This window comes from Dromiciops gliroides, chromosome 2, assembly GCF_019393635.1.
Source record: "Dromiciops gliroides isolate mDroGli1 chromosome 2, mDroGli1.pri, whole genome shotgun sequence".
Taxonomy (NCBI): domain Eukaryota; kingdom Metazoa; phylum Chordata; class Mammalia; order Microbiotheria; family Microbiotheriidae; genus Dromiciops; species Dromiciops gliroides.
Window position 1 is genome coordinate 583792487 of NC_057862.1, and position 17626 is coordinate 583810112.

At 34.1% G+C, this 17626-nt stretch overlaps 1 protein-coding gene across 1 annotated transcript in view; it reads left to right on the plus strand.

Moving 5' to 3' along the window:
- The window catches only part of LOC122740785 (WD repeat containing planar cell polarity effector), a 415321-nt gene that overhangs the window by 101047 nt on the left and 296648 nt on the right, over nucleotides 1-17626 (plus strand).

A 17626-nucleotide genomic window follows, 5' to 3' on the forward strand; every position in this document is an offset into this window, starting at 1 on the left:
TGAACCTACTTGAAGAGTTCTAATGCTCCATTTATTTCCCTCACAAAATTAGGATATTGAGATCTGAGATGTCTCAAAAGTCCTAGATTCTAGACCTATCATCAACTACTTTATTGAGTAGAAGCCTTTAAGACTTTAAAAAAGTGCATAATTAGATTTTAAAAAAAGAATTAAGAAATAAATTAATATAAGATAATATTTTAGTATTTTTATTCCCATTCTCTGTCTAATTTCTTATCTCTGCTCCCATATTTTCAAACTGTTTCATCTACTTTTCTGTACATTCATTAATTGGGTACATATTATTGTGACACATCTCCAAGAAGGACAGGTTATATTATGAAGAAGAAAATTGCAAACAATTGGGCAACAGTACACATTTCAGCAAACTCTGCTAATGTTCTAGTTATGAATCATATATATTGTTCTTATTATGGGAAATGCACACTTAATTCAAACCCATTGAATGACGCAGCATTTTCACTTGCTTATTTTGTTAATGGAGACACACCCTTTCTATGGAACCACTCATCTAATCCCCCCCACAACAGACTGCAAAACCTAGCCTCTCTGTAACTCAGATATTCTTCTTTTTCAAAACACGCACTTAGCCACTAATACAATAGTGGAGTACTACAAGCTCAATCTTGACTCCTTTCTTCAGGCAAGTTTCAAAACTAGGAAATTGCCAGCATTCTTTTAAACTGATGTTAGTCCATTAACAAGGTGAAGGACATTTAAAGTTTTCTGTTTTTTCAAAATGTCTATTGCAATTTAATAAATGACAAGTTATTTGATACCTGGGAAGGATGTTGATTAGGTCCACTGACTGTCTTTCTGTCTGGTGGACATATTTGTTCCTTAGTCCATCCTCTTAAACAACTCTAGAGGTAGACACTTGAAGATGGCATACTGGAAAGAGTGCTGGTATTGGAGATAGGAGAGAATTTCATCCCATTCCTTCTCCACTATTTACTAGCTGCATGATCATAGGCAAGTCACTTAACTTCTGAGCCTCAATTTTCTTATCCGTAACATAGGGACACTAATATATGTAATACTTATCTTACAATTACACTGTGAAAATTAGATGAGGTGGATTATGTGTCCAATGTTTTGCAAATCTTAAAAGCGTTGTATAAATGTCAGCTAATTTGACAGATACTTTGATGGATGCATGGTTTTATTGATGTGGGTGCTCCCCGTAATGATACAGATTCCAACCAAACAAGGTACAAGTCTTGCCACATCCTCCAAGAACATTCAATGTACTAGGGAGGGGTTTTCTTCTGGACATCTTGGTCATTGTATAGATACTAATGGGGCCAGCAGGCCAAGTTTTGGTTATGAATGATTGAACATTTATTACATGCCTACTATTTTCATGGCACTGTGCTAGGTCCTAATAATACAAAGATATTTGGATAATAAATTGTAAAAAAAAAAAAAGACAAAATCAAAACAACAGTCCTCGCCTTCAAGGAATTTATACTCTAATAGGAGGATTAAGTATGTATAGGACGATGATGATCAAGAAATGAAATCTGAGTCTGAGCAGTCACAGGGATTGTACGTGGTAGCATAGTACAATAGGTTATCTCATCTTTTCTAATAATAATGGCCATATCAAGTTGATGATTATTTTCAAATTAAGAGGAATAGGTAGAAAGTATGTCTGGGAAGGAGGCAGGGTGGTAGCTGCATGTGGTAGCAAGGCAGATGGCAGATGTCCTCCCCTGGGTTAGAACTTGGTGTCCTGGTGCTGCTTTTATTATGGTGATAGTAACGCTACTGTATTATTACTAAATTGTCATTATTAATATGGTTATAAAATAGGTGTTTTGTTTTTACTAAAACTACAATCCTTCTGATAATAGTACCATATAATGAATCTTTGGATTTTGATTCAAATATCTTAGTTAGACTGCTTGTAATTTAGTGGTTTCCAAACCTTGAGATTTTAGAATCTTTTCCTTTCATTACCAAATGTCTGAATTACTTGAAGTCACTGCTACTTTGGAGAAAGAAATAGTAGGGTAACAATGCATATTCAACAAAGATTACATATTCCTGCAACAAAACATTGATGAAGGTTTTGATAAATCACTTAACTATCAAAAATAAGACTTAAAATGAGAAAGATTTAGAGTTTCAAAATTATTTTCTGGATGATTTTTTAGATATTCCTGTCTCTTTCTAGAAAGCCTTCCTTTCGTCCATTCATGTTGGCAATGTTTTTCAAGGCTAGTTCAAATTCCACCTACATCATGAAGTTAGCTGACTGATTCATGGATGAGTAGAAAGCTCACTTAACTTAGCCCTCTTACTTCTAGCCCGTATTGGTTTTTTCCTTATTTGAATTCCTATTGTATGTAATCATTTTCTCATTGTTTTATGTGTGTTTTATACCTCCCGTTAGACAATGATCTTTTTGAGACCATCAGGGTCCATCTCCATCTTCTGTGCTTTCACACAAGCTTTCTCCTGGGGTAGAATGCACTTTATCCCAGTCTCCTTGACTCTGTTTCCTTATCTTCCTGTAATATTCAGCTTAGTGTGATTTTCTCTGTGTACCTTCCATGATCCCCTCATTGTTAGTACTTTCTCCCTCCTCAATTCACTTTTTATTTCCTTGGGGCTCTACTTCTGTACCTTTAGCAGACTGTCAGCTCCTTGAGATTAGAGACTAGCTTCACCTTTTTCTTTGTATCCACTGTGCCTCACATAGTTACTTGACTGTAATTAGCATTTAATAAATGCTCAAGTGAAATGAATGAATAATTATTTTCTATGGCACATAGTGGTTATGTAATACATATTCATTTGAACCAAATGAGTTAATGGTGTAAATGGCTTTGAAAGGCTGAGAAATACAGTGCAAATGCATGTGTAAATGTGAGTATACAGATGTGTTTTCAAGATAAGATGACTTGTCCTAAAAAAACCCACACCTAGCAAATAAGAAATGGCATCAGTTGACTGTTAACACCTTTAAAATAGTCATCTAGGAAGTTAGAACTTATTCCAATAACACTGCCATTTTCTCAAAAATATTTTTTGGCATTCTTTTGGAACTGCTTTTAGTGTATATGGCACATTGTATATAATTTCATCAGTAGTCAAAAGTTACATACAACCAACTCTGGTAAGGTAGATGATCAAGCTGAGTAATACCATTTTTGGTGTGTATGTGTGTGTGTGTGTGTGTGTGTGTGTGAGAGAGAGAGAGAGAGAGAGAGAGAGAGAATGAATGAGAATGTAACCGCACACATTTCTTTTTTTTCCCCATTTTTTATTCTCAATTTAAGCACCAAATAAAATGGGCATTTACATATGTAATAGAACCAAAAAGGGGATTGTACATGAAATTGTGATTCTTTTTTGCATATAGCTTGCCTTTCTTTTTATACATATTTAATGTATAAAATTAATATTCAACAAGTTACTTTGTGTGTGTGTGAGGCAATTGGGGTTAAGTGACTTGCCCAGGGTCACACAGCTAGTAAGTGTCAAGTGTATGAGGCTGGGTTGACTCAGGTTCTCCGAATCTAGGGCTGGTGCTCTATCCACTGCGCTACCTAGCTGCCCCAACAAGTTACTTTCAAAGTACTATTGCTTGTCAATTATTCTTTCTGATTTTCCTTCTGTTCCTTTCTCTGTGGGTTTTTATTTTGTTAATGTCATTATTCATTTATTTTTAATATTTAAAAAATTTTTTGAGTTCCTAATTCTATCCCTTCTACCCATTGTGGAGTCAAGAAATATAAAATCAATTATACATGTGAAATCACGTACAGCATATTTCCATATTAACCATGTTGCAAAACAACAGCAACAATAATAACAACAACCCAACAACAACAAAACTTAAGGAAAATAAAGTGAAAAAATTTTGCTTCAATTTGCATTCAGACTCTTGTCAGTTCCTTCTCTGGAAGTTGATAGTATTTTTCATCATAATTTCTTCAGAACTGTCTTAGATCATTGTATTGATCTGAATAACTAAGTCATTCACAGTTGATCATCTTAAAATGTTGATGTTACCTTGTTAAATCTTTTTCCTGGTTCTGCTCACTTCACTTTGCATCAGTTCATATATATCTTCCTGGGTTTTCTGAAACCATTCTACTTGTCATTTCTTGAACCACAATAGAATTCCATCACAATCATATACCACAACTTGTGCAATATTCTTCTTGATGGACATCTCCTCAATTTCCAATTCTTTGCCACCACAAAAAGAGCTAATATAAATACTTTTGTACATATAACGTCCTTTCCATTTTTAAAAAATCTTTTTAGGATACAGGTCTGGTAGTGGTATTGCTGAGTAAACGGTATATACAGTTTTAATAGCCCTTTGGGGCATAGTTCCAAATTGCTCTTCAGAATGGTTGGGTCAGTTCACAACCCCACCAACAGTGTAACAGTATACCAATTTTCCCACATCCCTTCTAATATTTGTAATTTTCTTTTTCTGTCATGTTAGCCAATCTGATAGGTATGAGGTAGTACCTCAGAGTTGTTTTAATTTGCATTCTCTAATCAATAGTGATTTAGAACATTTTTATATGACTACAGATAGTTTTGATTTCTTCATCTGAAAATTGCCTGAAAACTGCCTGAAAACTGTTCATATCCTTTGACTATTGTTGGTACATTCACCCTTTTCAATTTTAATGCTGATAATTCCATTTTCTTCCTTTAAAAATCAAATTAACTAGTGGTTTACATTTTTCATAAAACCAGCTTCCAAGTTTATTTATTAGTTTAATAATTTTCTTACTTTCAGTTTTATCAATCTCTCCTTTGATTTTCAGAATTCCCCTCTTTGAAAATCTGTTTTGCTTCTGACTACTGCCACCCTTAATCTGCACCCCCCCCTTCGTTCAGTCCCTGCCCCCTTCTATTATCCTCTTTCCCTCCTACTTCCTTGTTGAGTAAGATATATTTCTATCCCTAGTTGAATGTGTATGTTATTCCTTCTTTGAGCCAGTTACAATAAGAGAAAAATGTAAGCATTGACCGCCATCCTCCCCATTTCCCCCTGTACTATAAATGTGATTCCTTGAATGTCTTTATATGAGGTAGTAGCTCAGAGTGGTTTTAATTTGCATTCTCTAATTAATATTGATTTAGAGCATTTTTCCATATAACTATAGTTAGCTTTGATTTCTTCATCTGAAAACTGCCTGTTTATCACCTTTGACCATTTATCAATTGGGGAATGACTTAAATGCATATAAATTCACATGGTTCTCTATATATTGGAGAAATGAGGCCTTTATCAGAGAAGTTTGCTGTAAAATTTTGTTTTCTGAGTTTTCTGCTTCCATTCTAATCTTGACATCATTGGTCTTGTTTGTGTAAAACCTTTTAAATTTAATGTAATTGAAATTACCATTTTATATCTCTCTTTTTTGGTTATAAATTCTTCCCTTATCCATATATCTGACAGGTGAATGTAATGAAGATAAGCTATATTCCTTTTCTAGGTTTTTTTAGTTGCATGTCCACTTTGTTGATATTTACTTTCTGTCTTTTATTGACATGAGCATTTAAAGATGTAAAATTTCCCTGAAGTATTGCTTTGACTGATCCCACAAATTCTTTTATGTTCTCTCATTGTTATCATTTTTATAATGAAATTATTGCTCATTCATATGATTTCTTCTTTGACCCACTTATTCTTCAGGATTAGACAATATAATTTTCTATTTTTAAAAATCTATGCTTCAAGGGACCTTTATTGAATATAATTATTATTTCAAGATGATCTGAAAATTTTGAATTTAATAGTTCTGCATTTTTTGTGATTATTTACACCCTAAATATTTCATCAGTTTTTGTGACGGTGCCACGTACAGCTAAGAAAAGTCATAACCCTTTCTATTTCTATTCTGTTTTCTCCAGATGTCTATCATCTCTAACTTTTCTATAAATCTATTTATCTCCTTAACTTCTTATTTATGGCTAGATTTATCCAGTTCTGAAAGAGGAAGTTTGAGGTTGCTTACTAATATAGTTTTTAAAATTTATGTATTTATTTTAATTTTTCTCAATTACATGTAAAAATATTTTTTGAGTTCCAGATTTTTCTCCCACCCTTCCTTCCCTACCTGCCTCCAAAGCCAGTAAGCAATTTGATATAGGTTATATATTACAATCATGTTAAACGCATTTTCACATTAATCAGAACAAAAGGAAAGAAAAACACAAGAAAAAATAAACAAGAACAATAACAAAAAAGCAACAACAAAAATGAAAATAGTATGCTTCCGTCTGCATTCAGACTCCATAGTTCTTTTTCTGAATGTGGAGAGCATTTTCCACAAGTCTTTTGGTATTGTCTTGGATCATTGTTTTGGTGGGAAGAGCCAAGTCCATCATAGTTGATCATCACAAAATGTTGATACTGTGTACCAATGTTCTCTTGGTTCTGCTCATTTCACTCAATGCATCATTTCATGTAAGTCTTTCCATGTTTTTCTGAAATCCATCTGCTTCAGATTTCTTATAGCACAATAGTATTCCATTATATTCATATACCACAGCTTGTTCAGCCATTCTCCAATTGATGGGCATCCCCTCAGTATCCAATACTTTGCTACCATAAAAGAGCTGGCTATAAATATATTTCTACCATGTGGGTCCTTTCTCCCCTTTTCCATGATCTCTTGGAATACAGACCTAGTAGTGGGTATTGCTGAGTCAAGGTTATGCACAGTTTTAAAGCCTTTGGGACAGGGTTCCAAATTGCTCTCCAGAATGGTTGGATCAGTTCAAAATTCCAACAGTGCATTAGTGTTCCAATTTTCCCATATCTTCTTCAACATTTATCATTCTTCTTTTTTGTCATATTAGCCAACTGGATAGGTATGCAGTAGTAGCTCAGAGTAATTTTAATTTCCATTTCTCTAATCAGTAGTGATTGAGAACATTTTTTCATATGGATGTAGATAGTTTTAATTTTATCATCTGAAAACTGCCTGTTCATATCTGTTGACCATTTCTCAATTGGGGAATTAATTGTATCTTATATACTTGATTCAGTTCTCTATATATTTTGTATATGAGCCTTTATCTGAAACACTAGTTTATAAACATTATTTCCCCACTTTTTTTGCTTTCCTTCTAATTTTGTTTGCATTGATTTGTTTGTGCAAAACATTTTAAATTTAATGTAGTCAAAATGATCCACTCTGCATTTCATATTGTTCTCTGCCTTATCTTTGGTTATAAATTTTTTCCCTCTCCACAGGTCTGACAATGTAAAACTATTCCTTCCTTTTACTTTTTTTGGTTTTGGTTTTTTGGTTTTTTTGGTGGGGCAATGGGGTTAAGTGACTTGCCCAGGGTCACATAGCTAGTAAGTGTCAAGTGTCTGAGACCGGATTTGAACTCAGGTCCCCCTGAATCCAGGGCCGGTGCTTTATCCACTGTACCACCTAGCCGCCCCGCTTCCTTTTCTAATGTACCTATGGTATCACCCTTTATGTTTTAATACTATTGTATCCATTTTGACTTTACTTACTAATATAGTTTTACTATCTATTCATCCGTTAACTCATCTAACTTTCTTTAAGAATTTGTATGTTATACAATTTAGTTCATACTGTATATGTTAGAGTTGATATTACTTCATTGTCTGTGATACCTATTAGCAAAATGTAGTTTCCCTTCTTGTCTCTTTTAATTATATCTATTTTTTGCTTTTGCTTTGTCTTATTTTCCTAATTGCTACCCCTGCTTTTTTAAACTCAGCTAAAGCATAATGGATTCCCCTGTAGCACCTATTTTAATTCTGTATGTCTTTCTATTTCAAGTGTGTTTCTTGTAAATAACATATTGTTGGATTCTTGTTTTTAATGTATTCTGCTATCTGCTTCCATTTAATGGGTAAGTTCATCCCATTTACATTCACAATTATAATTACTAACTGTGTATTTATCTCCATCCTATTTTTTCCCCTGCTTATCTTCTCTCTTTTTATGCAGTCACTCTTCAAAAATCTTTTTTTCCCTTCTGACTACTGCCTCACTTAATCTGGTCTGCTTCTATCAGCCCCTGTGCCCTTCTCTTATCCCTTCCCCTTCTACTTCCCTTAGATAAGGGCAGATTTCTATCCCCAGTTATTCTTCTTTGAGCCTATTCCATTGAGATAAAGGTTTAAGCACTGCCTACCACGCTCCCCATTTTCCCTTCCATTGTAAAAGCTCTTCCTGGCACATCTCTTTTATGTGAAATAATTTCCCCTGTTTTTCCTCTCCTTCCTCCCAGTGCATGCGTCTTCTCACCACTTAAATTTTTTTTAGATCATTCCATCATTAGTAAACTCATACCTGTGCCCTTTGTCTGTGTATACTCCTTGTAGGCTGCCATAATATATGATAAAGTTCTTCATGGTTACAAGTATCATCTCCCCATATCAGAATATAAACAATTTAACTTTATTGAGTCTCTTATGATTATTCTTTTATGTTTACTTTTTTATGCCTTTCTTGAGTCTTGTGTTTGAATGTCAGATTTTCTATTCAGTCTTGGTCTTTTCATCAGGAATTCTTGAAAACTCTCTATTTCATTAAATCTCCACTTATTCCTCTGAAGGATTACACTCAGTTTTGCTGGGTTGGTTATTCTTAGTTGTAATCCTAGCTCCTTTGATTTCCAGAATGTCATATGCTAAGCCCTTTGCTTCTTTAATGTAGAAGTCACTAAATCTTGTATTATCCTAACCATGGTTCAACAATAATTGAATTGGATTTTTTTTTTCTTGGCTGCTTGCAGTATTTTCTCCTTGACCTGGGAACACTGGAATTTGGCTATAATATTCCTGGGAATTTTTGTTTTAGAATCTTTTTCAGGAGGCGATTGGTGGATTCTTTCAGTTTCCTATTTTACTTTCTGATTCTAGGATATCAGAGCAATTTTCCGTCATAACTTCTTGAAATATGATTTTTTATTATGACTTTTTTTGATTATGACTTTCATGTATTCCAATTATTCTTTTTTTTTTTGTGGGGCAATGAGGGTTAAGTGACTTGCCCAGGGTCACACAGCTAATAAGTGTCAAGTGTCTAAGGCCAGATGTGAACTCAGGTCCTGCTGAATCCAGGGCAGTGCTTTATCCACTGCACCCCATCAGTGAATTTTTGTGCCTCTTTTACCCTTTAGTCCATTTTGAATGACCTATGACAAGCAGACCCAAACAGTGGTAATTCAGGAAGCATTATTAACAATCTTCAAGGGATTAACATATTTTCATGATTTTCTCCCATCAATAACATAGATGAATCAACAGAAAGGGCAGAGATGGGGGCAGCTAGGTGGCACAAGCTAGGGTCTGCTTGTCAAGATTGTCAAGGCTCATCTTGCCTTTCTTTTACTAGACTTTTAGCTCCTTAAAGTGGGGCACTGTTTCCAGGCTACAGTATTAAGCTTAAGAAGTCCCAGGTGGTATGATTTAAGGAGAATCAGGTTCTTCACTCCCGCCTATTTCCTGTCCTAGATGACCCCAGACCAACTTGCTAATCAAGCAGCTTTGTGTGTTGTAGTTGTCAGCTCCAACGAGCCTGTACCCCTGCCCTACCTGGGCCACTGCTACTCGAACCTACCTCCTGGTTCTCAGCAGGGGTGAAAAACCCAAGTTCTGCCTTAGCACCAGCATAGACCCCTGTAGTTTCTCCCCTGCCCAGGGCTCAGCCCTCTCACCAGACTGTGAGCTTAGTTCCAGACAACACTGGTACTTCAGCTGATTTAGAGGCTCTGGGGGTCTCCTTCTCTGGTGAGGCCTTCCTGGGACTGGTTCTGTGTCAGGGTGACTGTGGGGTTGGGCTTGACTCCTGTATCAGCACAGCAGCTCCCTTCTTCTGACCTTCCAAGCTGTTCTTGGTTAGAAGATGATTTCAGCACATTCTTCTGTGAGTTTTGCTGCTCCGGGCATTTTCCTATGGCATTATTTGGATGTTTTTTGGAGCGATCGTGTCATGAGTTTGGGAGCTCACTGCCTTTCCTCCGCCATCTTGGCTCCGCACCGGAATTCTTCTATTTTGTTTATAATGTGGTTTCCATCTCCCCCTTCCCTTTCAAATATAAGTCATGTTTGATACTTGTTTTGGTATATGATAGTAGAGGCCACTAGGTAGTACAGTGAACAGAGTTATGGGCCCAGAGCCAGGAAGATCTGAATTTAAATCTGGACTTTTACTAGTTGTATGACCCTGGGCAAATCATTTATCTCTGTCTGCCTAAATCATAAAATAGGGATAATGATTTTGATGATAATGATGTTGATAAATATTTATGCAGTGTCTCTTATGCATCAAACAGATAGTACCTACCTCCCAAGCTGAGTATCAAATGAAATAATATTTGTAACTCTCTTAACACAATGCCTGGAGCATAGTAGGCACTTAATGCTTGTTCCCTTCCCCTCCTATCTATTATCTATCAATATGTTGTGAGATACATTTGTATATGGTTTGAGATACTGTTCTGTGGCTAATTTCTACTGGACTACTTTCCAGTTTTCCCATAACTTTTTGTTGAACAGTGAGTCCTTGCCCCAGTAGCTGTGTCTTTTGTATTAATTTGACATTATGCTACTATGCTCATTTGCTTCTATGTGTTAGGTACCTAATCTGTTCCCCTTATCAGCCTCTATTTTTTTTTAACAAGGCAGTTGGGGTTAAGTGACTTGCCAAGGGTCACACAGCTATTAAGTGTTAAGTGTCTGAGGTCGGATTTGAACTCAGGTCCTCCTGAATCCACGGCCGGTGCTCTATGCACTGCACCACCTAGCTGCCCCCAGCCTCTATATTTTGACCAGTACCAAATAGTTTTAATGATTATTGCTTTGTAGTATAGTTTGAGATCTGGAAGTGGTAGGCTCCCTTCCATCCTAATTTTTTCATTATTTCCTTTGATAACCTTGAATTTTCTCCAGTTGAGTTTCATTATCATAATTTTTTTCAGCTCTTTGGTACTTTGGAATTGATTTATTGAGTAAGTTAATTTAGGTGTTAGTATTTTTATTAAATTAAAATGGCCTACCCACGAGCATGATTATTTCTTCAGTTATTTTGATCTCTCTTTATGTAGAGAGCTTGTAGTTGTGTTCATATACTTACTGTGTATTTTGGTAGGCAGACTCCCAAATATTTTGTATATTCTGTAGCTATTTTGAATGGAATTTCTCTTTCTATCTCTTTCTTCTGGATTTTGTTGCTATTATACAGAAATGCTTATAGTTTATGTGGATTGATTTTATATCCTGAAACTCTGCTAAAGTTATTATTTCATTTAATTTTTTAGTTATATCTTTTCAGTTCTCTAGATAAATCATCACATCATTTGGAAAAGTAATAGTTTTGCTTCTTCTTTACTTATATTTGTTTTTTCCCTAGATTTCTTTTTCTGTCCTATTTATAGAATTAGCATTTTTAGCACTGTGTTAAATAGTAATGTTGATAATGGACAACTTTACCCCTGATCTTCTAGTAAACCCTTTAATTTTTCTCTCTTACGTTTAATGTTGGCTCTTGGCTTTAGATATATGCTACTTACCATATTGACTGAGGGTCTATTTGGTCCTATGCTTCTTAGTATTTTAACAGTAATGGGCAGGGGCAGCTAGGTGGCGCAGTGGATAGAGCACTGGCCCTGGATTCAGGAGGACCTGAGTTCAAATCTGGCCTCAGACACTTGACACTAGCTGTGTGACCCTGGGCAAGTCTCTTAATCCCAAGTGCCTCACCAAAACAAACAAACAAAAACAATAATGGGCATTAGATTTTTGTCAAAAATATTTTCAGCATCTATTCATATAATCTTATGTTTTTAATTATTTTGTCATTAATATGGTCTATTATAAGGTCTAATTATAGATTTCCAAATATTTTAAAAATTGCATTACTGGTAGAAATCCAGTTTGATCATAATATATGGTCTTTTTGATATGTTGTGGTAGCCTGTCTGCTAATATTTTATCTCATATTTTTGCATTCATGTTTATTAAGAATATTGATCTATAGTTTTATTTCTCTGCTTTGTCTCTCACAGATTTCAGAAACAAGACAATATTTACTTCTTAGAGTTTGAAAGGATTAATTCTGTTTTTCTGTTTGCACACAATTTATGTAATACTAGAACTATCCTTTAAATGTTTTATACTTTTCATTACTAAATCTAGCTTGTTCACTTCTCTCCCCTTGTGAAAGTTTATTTATGATTTGTTCAATTTATTTTTCTATGTTGTATTGTTTAAATACTTTCTTATTTCATATAATATGGGTGTTTTAGTAGCAGAATATCTTAAGAGCCCAATAAATGTTTGTTGACTTATAATTTTATTGATTTCTTCTAAATTATTAGTTTTGTTAGCATATGACTAGGCAAAATGGTTTCTAATAGTTTTCTTTATTATATCTTCAGTTGTTGTGAATTGTACTTTTTCATTTTTGATACAATCTATTTTCAATCAGACTAGCTAACTTTAACAATTTCGAAAAGCTAAATTTAGTTTTTATTTTTATTTACAAACTCAGTGGGTTTTTTCCTTTCAATTTAGTTCATTTATTTCCATTTTCAGAATTTCTACATCGATGTTTAGTTGGTCTTTAAATTTTTTTTAGTGTTTTTAATTGCATGATAAATTTATTGATCTGTTATTGCTGTCTTTTTAGGTGAATAAGTTTACAGATTTCCCTTAGGTATACTTTAGCTGAATCCAATAAAGTTTGATAGTTTGTTTCATTGTTTTGATTTTCTTTGATGAAATTTTTATTCGTGTATGATTTGCTCTTTGACACATTAATTCTTTAGGATTAAATTATTTAATATTCAGTTAATTTATCTTTATCCAATGATCCTTTGGCATTATTTTATTATTGTGATGTTTAAAAACTAAATTGTAGGGGCAGCTATGTGGCACAATGGATAGAGCACTGGCCCTGGAGTCAGGAGGACCTGAGTTCAAATCTGGCCCCAGACACTTAACACTTACTAGCTGTGTGACCCTGGGCAAGTCACTTAACCCCAATTGCCTCACCAAAAACAAAAACAAAAACGAAAAAAACCTAAATTGTGTGGTCACCAAAAATTAGAAGCTTTAGCACCAGTCTTTGGGCATTAAGCATTTATTAAAGCATACCAAGTATTCATGTGGAATTCAGAAAGTTAAGAAAAGGCCTATCTAGCCTAGAGTTCCAGCCTGGTCAGGTTCCTCCTCAAGTCCTGTGCCATGAGTCTGCTTCAACCATGAACTCACAGCAAACTGAGTGTGGAAGCTTTTTATAGGTCCAGAGCAGAGGTGGTCCTTACACACTGCTTCAAGTTGATTGGTTTATGTCATCCAAATCCATTGGTTCAAGGGACTTGAAGGTGGTCTCAAGTTGAGTTAGCTTCTGAGAACAATAACTTCTTAAGGGCCAGCCAGGTATGATTACAATCTAGTTAACTTGAAGTAGGCTAATCATCAGTCAATCACTCTCACTTAATTTAATCAGTTTAGATTAATCTCCAGGTGGGCCTTTGAGTATCTGACAAATCCCATTATTTTCTCACATTATATTACAGTCAATAAAGGAGATGTTTAGTGTTAAATTTGTCCCACAGAGCATGGTTTACCAACCTTTGACCTAAAATATAATATAATTTGCTCCAGCCTCTTTTTAAATGATGAGTTTTTATATTTTTATATTAAATATATATTTATATCTAAAATAATATAATATTTAATGTATTTTTATATTTTAAACCTGCTGTCATATTCAGCTTTTTCTTTTTTTTTTTTTTTTAGTGAGGCAATTGGGGTTAAGTGACTTGCCCAGGGTCACACAGCTAGTAAGTGTTAAGTGAATGAGGCTGGATTTGAACTCAGGTTTTCCTGACTCTAGAGCCCGTGCTCTATCCACTGTGCCAACTAGCTGCCCCCATATTCAGCTTTCTAATCCATAATGATAGTTTTTCCATTTTGTGGGTAAGTTCATCCCATTTACATTCACAATTTTGATTGTTAGTTGTGCATTTCTCTCTATTCTGTCTTGTGCTTTTCCATATATTTGCCTTACTTTCTCCTCTTTACAAAGAAAATAGTGGTTAAAGAAGAATTTTCTGTAATACTAGTAATTTATAATTGAAAACATCTTTTTCCCCTCTTCTTTTCCTTGCCTTAGTCTTGATCATAGGTTTTTCATTTTCATTTGCTTCCTTCCTTTCTTTAATTTCTTCACAATTAACCCTCCAAAATTGAGGTTTGTTTTGCTTATATCTTTATTCTATTCTTCCTTTTAAATCCCTTCCTCTCCTCTCATTTTCCTGCCTTTTTCCATGTTTAGCTTAATGCTTTTCTTTACTACATTTTTGTGTGTATGTATATAAGTGTGTGTAATTGTGAGTGTGTTCAACCTTCCTTTGATTCAGATGAAACTGAAGTTCATGTAGTACCCAACTTTTCCTATTTATATGCATCATTTCATGTACGATGTGTGGAAAATTAAATTCCTCCCCTTTCTCCTCCTTTTCTGCCTAAGTATATTTCCCTTTCTCTCTCAATTCCTTCTCCTAAGACCATCAAAGTAAAACAAAACCACCTCCATGACCTTCTCCTCCTTATTTAACTGTTTATGTAGCCCTTATGTAGCTCTTAAAAACCTTAGCATTCTGAGAGAACATTCTTTCTTTTCCCTTATTAGAATGTAAACAATTTATCATTATACATTCCCATCTGATTAATCAAATGTATCTTTTCTGTGTTTCTCTTGGTTCCTGTATTTCAAAGTTTCTACTCCTTTTTGGCCTTTTCATTGTTGTTGAGTTGGTTCAGTCATGTCAGACTCTTTGTAACCCCATTTGGGGTTTTCTTGGCAAAGATAACAGGAGTAATTTACCATTTCCTTCTCTAGTTCATTTTACAGAAGAGGCAACAGGGTTAAGTCACACAGTAAGTGCTGAGACCAGATTTAACTCAGGAAGGTAAGTCTTCCTGACTCCAAGTCCAGCACTCTCTCCACTGTGCCACCTAGCTGTCCAGCCTTTTTATTAGGGATGCTTAAAAGTCCTCTATTTCATTAAAGGTTCATTTTTCCCCTGTAGGATTATTTTATTGAGTTTTGCTAAATAGATTTTGTTTGTAAGCCCTTATATTTTGCCTTTAGAAATATAATATTCCTAGCTTGCCTCTTCTTCAGCAGTTTCCCATTATTGTGTGATTCTAACTGTTGCTCCTTAGTACTTGAACCCTTTCTTTTTGTCTGTCTGCAATATTTTTTTATTTGATCTGGAAGATCTGGATTCTGGGTTATGATGTTCCTTGGAGTTTTAATTTTGGAGTTTCTGTCAGGATGTGTTTGGTGAATTCTTTCTATTTTCATTTTTCTTTTGATTCTAGTAGAATTTGGTAGTTTTCATTTAAACTTTCTTAAAATACAGTATCCAGGCTTTATATTTGGTCATGATTTTCAAATAATCCAGTTGAGTAATTCTTCATTCTCTTTCTTTGTTTGGTGTCAGTGTTTCATCCATTATAAGGAATGATCATTTTCCTTCTTTGATCTACTTCTTAGCACAGGTAAAAACAAACAAAACAAAACAAAAAAACCCTTTATTTTGTTGTCCTCAATATTAATTCCCTCCTGAGATTTAGGACACCTAAAAGTATTTGAAAGGGACAATATCAGTGTTTTATGTTTGTTATTTTGTGTTTAATTACCCTTGATTTCCTCTTCTATTAATTGTCTTTTAAAAAATCTGAGATGGTCACTGAACTCCTTGTAAAAACACACTCCTTTATTTAGACAGCTAACCCTTTTCTTCCTTAGAATTGAAAGTTTGTGTTGTGAGAATTTCATTCTTGAATTTCATTCATCCTTCTTGGACTGTCGCTATAGAGTTTTGTGCCATAAAATCTTTAGGATCTTTTTTCTAAACTCTTTGAAATCTGTCATCCTAAAATAGGGTACTTGTCATACTGTGCCTAACTTGACTCTTTTTTTTCTATTGATATTTCTAAGGTAGAGTAGTTTTTCACTCATGATTTCCACTTTCAAAACCATTTTCCTCAATTGTTTAGAATCAAATCAAAAATAACTTCCTTTTATTCATTCTTCTACCTTTTGAAACATTGAATTTCCAGCTAGGGAAGTCAGTAGCTGCTCTGCCATGGACAGCAGGAGACCAGACTGATTTCTAGTTGGTTGAAAGTTTCCATTATTACCATATCATGCTTCTGGGCCAGGTTTGTTGTGTGTTTCCCAAGCTCTTCACCTTTCCCTTTTTCTGACTGGATGGTCAGGTATTCCATGGTGATATTGCTTCTCTTTCTTCTCTACTGATCCTTGCCCAAATGCTTTTGGGTCTACTCAGGGACTAATTTTGGGGTCCTTTGTTTCATCTCTTCTATTCATTTGCACATCAATAAGTTATTTCAATTCTTACTAGAATTCAGTGTTCATTGAATTGAAATGAAGTAAATTGGAGAAAGAAGCGAGGGAGGGAGATCTGATTTGGCCCTTTAAGCTATAGATAAAAATATTTTTTGGTATTATATATAGCTTCCTGTTAGTTGTGAAATAACCAACAGAACAATCGAGTAGTTTTTTATACACACATACACATGTATATCTTACTACATATATATTTGAATCACAACTTATATTCTATATGTGTGTCTCTATATATAGAAATACTTTTTTGCTATATTTACATTTAAATTAAAATTATAAACTTTTTGATTCATTAATGGTAAAATAGTATAGGTGAAATATGTATATTTGTATCTGTATCTGTAAAAAGTAGTTAATGTTCTAGACACTCCCTTAGAGAAGATGGCAATTGCTTTCTCCTACCAAAAATTTCCAAAAGAGAAAATTTCAAAGTTCTTTGGTTACTCAGAAATTGATTTGAAAACCATTGATTTTACTACCTTTTAGGGGAAAATAAATCTTGATGATTTCTTTATATAGTATTTGAAAATAATTAAACTGCATTTTCTTTAAAAGACTTAAAATTCAAGCTGGTTTCCCTCTAATTATGTCAAATTAATGAAGTTTAATTATTTAAGAAAGATGTTGATCATTAGATCTTACTATTAAAACAAGAAGTTAATATGGGAAATATATTTTGTTATCATGTTCTTTATGCAGTTGAAGCTAAGTATCTGAATCCCGCATGATATGCAGGTAACAAATTAATCTGAATGCTAATACACATAAAGCAAATTGCTTGAAAGAAGATAATAGTTAACTATATACCACTCTCCTTGCAACTTCTATTTTAATTGGACCATCTTGTGTTTAGGAGATAGTAAATGCTTCTTATTATAAATAAAAATACATATGGAATTAAAATGCAACATAAAATATGTCTAACATCTAAATGAATGTGGATTGGAAGTCAGGACTCTAAATATGTAAAATATTCTTATTAAATTATTCTGAATATATTTAGAGCTTTAGAAATCAGAACTATCAGTTTCAAATCTATTAAAAATTCAAAATATGAGTATTCCTGCTATCACCATTATATATGTGACAGTATATTAAATATGAAAAAATACAGTTTGCAGGGGTTTTTGCTAGAACTTATCCTTTGTGACAAAAATAAATAGTAATTCAATAGACTTATGATT